Source organism: Dendroctonus ponderosae, unplaced genomic scaffold, assembly GCF_020466585.1.
Source record: "Dendroctonus ponderosae isolate FM_Combo_2020 unplaced genomic scaffold, Dpon_F_20191213v2 Dpon_F_20191213_2, whole genome shotgun sequence".
Taxonomy (NCBI): Eukaryota; Metazoa; Arthropoda; class Insecta; order Coleoptera; family Curculionidae; genus Dendroctonus; species Dendroctonus ponderosae.
Window position 1 is genome coordinate 9260506 of NW_026018165.1, and position 6433 is coordinate 9266938.

At 32.7% G+C, this 6433-nt stretch overlaps 1 protein-coding gene and 1 long non-coding RNA gene across 3 annotated transcripts in view; one reads left to right on the forward strand and one right to left on the reverse strand.

Moving 5' to 3' along the window:
• The window catches only part of LOC109538955 (mediator of RNA polymerase II transcription subunit 13), a 54857-nt gene that overhangs the window by 23036 nt on the left and 25388 nt on the right, over window positions 1-6433 (forward strand). The window lies entirely within an intron of this gene.
• Window positions 4377-4852, reverse strand: LOC125503507. Its single transcript, XR_007280926.1, has 2 exons — window positions 4686-4852; window positions 4377-4629 (listed from the first exon to the last, which is right to left on the reverse strand). It is a non-coding gene; the product is annotated as an uncharacterized LOC125503507 (long non-coding RNA).

The window sequence follows — 6433 nt, forward strand, 5'->3', positions numbered from 1 at the left end:
CGTAGTTTACATTATTTGGAGCTTATTCACCAACTGAAAAAATCTGGGCTTAAAATGTGAAAAAGAAAAAAACAGTGAACCGAAAACTAAACCTACCAAAAGCTGTATCCCAGAAACAAAATGTAGTTAATAAGCAAGATATTTATTTATTTAAAATTCCACTCTAATATGCTCAACAAGTGTTCATTTTGTTCATAATCGAACTAACATCAACAAATCAAATAAATTATCCGGCTGATTGCTTTGGTAATAACTTGGAAAAGTGCAATTAAATCACAGAATGCCGACTAAACTATACCGATTTGACAATTACTAAAACTTAATTAGTATACAATTGACACAGTAAATCGAGATGTAATTTAAACTCGTTCTGTTGTTGAAAATCAGCTTCTAAAAGTGAGATTAAGTGGAAATTGTTTTTTAAATTCAACATTTACTGAGCCATACAGACAGTTGAAATTTAGAAGGCATTTTTGTTTTTAGTTGAAATTCAAATATTGTCTAGCCAGTCTTCGTGGCGATTAAAAACTTATTGAACATTTGCGGCATACTTACGAATTTACAACGATATTTATGCGAAAAGCTACTAAATTATTAGGATTTGGCTTTGATGTTTCAGCTATATATCGGTTTTTAGCATTTATCAAAGCAAGAATGATATTTAATGCATATGTAGAAGTAAAAGTAAAATTTAAGAGAATACAAGTAAAATCTAGAATTAAATGTAAGATATTATCCCTACTTTAATGAATTCAAAACTTGTTCCAAATTATGCTTCAATTAAAAACGTACTGAAAATGCGGCAAAGTGGCAAAGTGATGTAGAAGAAATTTTTACAAAAAAATGAAAAAACTCTTACACTGTGTTTACACTTTAAATGTGCTTCTTTATATTAATATTTCTGATGCTTGAACGAATGTGCAAAGTAAGCATTAAGCTTAAAAATGTATTCAATACTATATGAGACACTGTAAATTCTGTTCACCCACACACTGGCCATTTGTTAGATATGTAAATTTAATTTCTAATCAATAACTTTCAATTTTCTGATCAGGCATTGATAAATTATCATTGATAATTTATATTAATCGTTTTTGGGACTTTGAAATTTCAATTCTATTAAGTGCAATAATTATCTTTTTCTATCGGTATGAATTCCTAAAGAAAGGAGGTTCTGTAAGGCAACGGCGGTTAATAGTTAGCAGAGATTTAGAATTTGTTGTCATTGATCTATTTTTTAGATAAGTTCTATATTGTTGAGGCGGATTCATTTTTTTACAAACTTCTTGTTGGGTATTTCGCCTCAAAAATTTTTGTCTTCAAAAAAGACAGAATTTCCTCACGTCTTCTATTACAGATTGATAAATAGTGCTAATGATAAATGATCTATTTTTATGATGAAGAAATAAAGTCCTTTTGAATTCTTCGCATGCAGTAAAATTGTATAAAGTGTTTCTAGAAGTATAAAATTGAAACATACATTTTACTTTTAACTGTCGTCTTGATTCAAAAAGTTACAACTTTGAAACGTAATCATGATCATCATTAACAAAACGAAATAAAAACGACGAAACATTTTGTCTTCTGCTAATTTGTAACTAAACTACTAAAATACGGGGTTGGCTTTTGAAGCGTCTCAAATCCTGCAAATATGATGTGTTACACCTTCGAAATTACCCCAGAAAACGGGGATATATATATATACGGGGAAAACAAATATATGTACCTATATTTGTACAGTGTTTTCTTTGCCTTGAAAACATTGGTTAAAAAAGGTTGACAAAAAAACATGGTAATGATGAAGAAACAGAATTAATACTCGCTCATCTAAAGCCAATACTTGATCATTCATAGATAAAAAGTGATAAAAATGTAGATTCGTCTCATAATAATGATGCTTCTAGAGCTGCCTGCGTTCTATGGTCTATTGCTCTTTTATTCTAATGGTATCTTTCTTGGTTAATATTCTAATACAGGTTTCTAGTGACTAAAATCGGCTAATCCTATATGCTTTTATTTGATGTAACTCAATCTGATTACTGAACCAGCCTGTAAAAGTGATTGGAATGATCAATTTGATAGAATCTGATACCGCAGCTTGTCCATTTGCGCGAAAAGGTTTAACAGCCTGCAAACATCGGGTTTCTGTTCATCCTGTTTATTGTCCCTTTATATTAATTGATTCGGTCGGTCAATCTCACTCATGGGAAGTAAAATATTTGGACCACCCGGTACGTGGCAGTTTCGTAGGAATACCAATCAGGTCTAGCTCGTGTGAAATGGTCAACATTATATGTCTGAGGAATATGCGCTCCACAATGTTGTCAAACGATGTTTTTTTAGTAATATCTACTACGGGATTTTTAGAACTGTTGTTGTTTTTCAAATTGCGTCTTTAAACCACTCAAGCGGCAAAAATAGATATTACTATTCTTTTTCACTTCAATTAACCTTCTTGGGATAAAATGTTTTTGTTTCTTACTAATAACATGGAATAGTTGAGTGAGTGTATAAAGGTATTAAGCCACATGGAAATATAGGTAGTAACAGTATATATGAAGTGGATAACGTTGTCAAAGCTGTTTTCTTTGCTAAAGTCGATCAAAGTTACGACCTTGACCAAAATAATTTCTTGGTGCGATGAATAAAAATTAACCTTTGATCGTTAGTTGATAATTGCGGCATTGATTGCCACGACGAGCCTGATTGGTTCAAATAGATTAGTTTACTCAAATGGGTTATGACGACCGATTTCGCGTGCTTAGTGATGATGTTATCCGTGGTAGTTTGTTATTCTTATAAATTGCTACATTTTTGCTTTTGCACATTTTCATTTGCACGATGCATTCAAAAAGACGTAAAGAAAGAGGTTTTTAGTTTTATCTATTATTTATTAGTAATTATCAGCTGCTCATCCAGAAGGCTCTAAAGTTTGACTTATTTAAAGAACAGCCTTTGAAGAGTCTTATGGTTATTGCTAAACTATCAACAGGAGTTTTTAATTCTTTCATTGCAATTTTTCGAATATTGAGACCGACGAATATTAACCCATTATTTGTAAAATAACTTATGGAATCGAGCAAAAGTGATCAATTAATTAAAGTACTATTGCGGGAAAGATCGCTAACATGTTGGTCACAAATGCGTTTTAAGTCCAAGCCAGCAGCAGCAAGGGGAGAATGCTGCAAATAGTTAACATAAAATATTTTCAAAATTCTCAAATATTTTTCATTACAATCACACTCACTTCTTTCGCTATTCATACTTTCACTCATTCGTTCAGACCACCACAAGGATGTGCTTAACTAAAAATGAAAGTTACATACCATTTAAATTTTCAATATACATAAAACTGCCAATGTTCTTGAAACTGACGCTACTTTGTACCCAGTCCATGTGTTAATTTGAACTACGCCAAAAATGGAAATTGTATCGGTTCATAAAAAAACTCTTCAGTTTTCGTAAATTTTGATGCAATTTGATGCAATGCAATGAGATTTTGATTTCAATATGTAAAAGTAGCAAAAGAAATTGAATTTCTCTACATTTTCGAATAGAAAATTCGGCAAACATCTCTGTTTGAACGATATAAAGCTTATAAAGTGAAATTTATTTGTCGATTCAGACAGACTCTTAAGATTTCGAACTTCGAATAACTTCAGTTGACGATATCTTCAGAAATTGGCAAAACTTTCATATTTTATCCAAATCTTAAAAAATTCGAATAGCTACACACAGGAACTCGACACACTCAACAATTAAAAAAATACTACTTTCATATGAAATGTCTTTAATGTTCTCGACCGTTGTAGATGCATCCTCTATAAGAAAAAATCAAACGAATATGAATATTTGGGGCACAGTTGACTTTTTTAAGCACGCATCCCATTTATTACTGAAATTGCAATGATAGTCGTGAATGAAATATTGTAAGACAAAACGCAGCAAAAAGCAATTATCGATCCCTTGAAAAAAAAATATTTTTTTCTCTTCTCGGAAAAGAAAATGTTTCTATGGTTTTTCATAAGAAGTGAAAAACATCTTCGTTCAATCAGTCCAATCGACTAAAGTACCGCTGAAAATTAAAGTGTTTTATTCACTGGTTTCTCAAGAAACATCCGATACTGGTATGTAGATTTAGCTCTAGTAGGGAACTATTGAAGGTGAAATGGCTATTTAAATATTCTTAGCAATTCCAATGACTACTAGTTCAGAGCAAGAGGACTAGTAATAAAATTGAATTTTAATGGACTTGAAACAACATTTTTGAGTGTATCAAATTCTGTGGCGTTATGATTATACTTTTAGATGATCATTTCGATGTGTTTTATTCTCACCTCAATTACCACAAATCACTAATTTAAATGTATTAACCGTTAAAGTAACATAATATTTATTCAATTAGATATACAATGTTAAATTCCTGAGATCTTAACGCTTGAACATATTAACACAATAATTCGCGGTTGGCTTTGGTAGTCGCTTCTCGGCTGCAAGATGACGTCGCATTACGTCTTGATGACGTACAGATCATGTTCCCTCCCGTTTCGATATTGTTTCATGATCTTTGGTCCACTACAACATGCTACAAGCACCATAGTTGCCGATTCTTTCAATTAATACGTAATACTAATAATCAAATTGATAAAAGCCAGTAGTTCCAGTACTTCAACCCTCCAAGTGACCTTATAGAAAGTCACAGTACTGCTATATTTTAACTAGATCATTCCTTGAGGTCAGGTATAAGTGTGTACGTTTGTTAAAATAAAAGCACTAAAGGATTGAGAGTTTAGAGAATTCAGGTCGGGCAAACGAGGAGGCCAATCTGTTTCTTGCCAACTGTGTGATTCAATGAATCTCACAATTTGGATTAGTGGTGGAGGTTCCATGTTCCATGCGTGAATTTACATCTGAGATTTTCTGGCTTTTGGAATAGAGGAACATACGTTTTGTATTGATTGATATATTTATTGATTTTGCTGGAAAATAAACCGAATTAAATGTTTCTGTGTCTTCCATATTTTTACACAAGTAGTACTGTTGTGTCCTAATTATAGCAAAATAATTTCAAGTTGAGAAGTTTTTTTCATGTATTCTTAGTGATCAGCCCGTTCTTTAAACAATTAGTCAATGTATAACTTCTTTCAGATTCAAATTTAAATATTCATTTAATGTCGGCATTTTCCTAGGTTTCAAAACTAATTAACTAGATGCCAAGCAAATAAAACGCCATAAATTCTGTGTGCAATTTGTGATTGTAGGGGATTAATTTGATAATGCTATTTTGTATGACTTCAAGGAGATTTCAGGATTTTCGTGATGCCGTTGAAGATAAACCAACACATTGTCACGGTTTTTCCAAATCTCAAATTTTCCATTATTAAAGTGAAAACTCAATATAATTATTTTAATTTTTTGATTTTTTAGTTTAGATTATTGTATCTATTTAACGTAGTATAGAATTTTCCAACCACAATGTTAAATTTCAAGCATGAGAACAGCCCAGAGGGTTATAAGACAAAAATACCATAAGGTGCGAAAAATTGTGTCCAAATAAGACTCAATTAGTCTCGATTTTAGTAATTCGTAATCATTCACAGAATGTTGATGTTGTTTAGACAACTTTAATTTTTCTGTTTCACTTTGACTGCAAGATTTGTTAATATTTTCAGTTACATCCACCCCCATTCGATTAGAGCCCCATCAACGTTTAGTATACGATCTGAAAATTGCGATTTTGCCGTTAAGGGTGGTCTATCCGCCCCCTATAGCCACCCACGTGCTTCTGCAACGCGTTTAAAGGTCATGAAACGCGCGCCGAGTTGTTACACCCCCTGTTTTCCAATTGTTTGGGCATGCTGTTTGTCCTTCTGCTGGGTTGCCATCCTGTCGAACACATTTCATTTTTTTACACGAATATTGATCGAATTTAGTGGCTTCATATAGTTTATCCCGAACTACATAAGTTTACTGTTTTACACATATTTTCCAGTATATGTAGAAGCTGCATATCCTGCATGGGCATATGTAGAGATCATATAGGTAGTAGCCTGGAAGAAATAGTTTAAAACATACCCTCGAAGGTTTTGGGACTCAATAAAGAGTACACGTTCGTGTACTCTTTATTACACTAGAAAATAAAACAACGTATTTCAAACGAACTTGTCAATAGTAAAGTTTCAGTGAAATTAATCTTCTTTTTTTCTCTGGTTCCTGCCTGTGTCCATTTTTTAATATTTTTCTTGTTTGTTTATTTTTAATCTGCAAGGTACGAATAATAGGCACAACTTTGCCGAATGTAAACCCACTAAAACCCTTTCCTCACCGCCGAGGTGGCGTTTGGCCTCGCACCGCGGTCATTTCTGTCCTATTGTGCCCTCGTACTTTTACTCCCTCATTATCCCTGTATATTCAATGAATTCCAGAAGAGTCT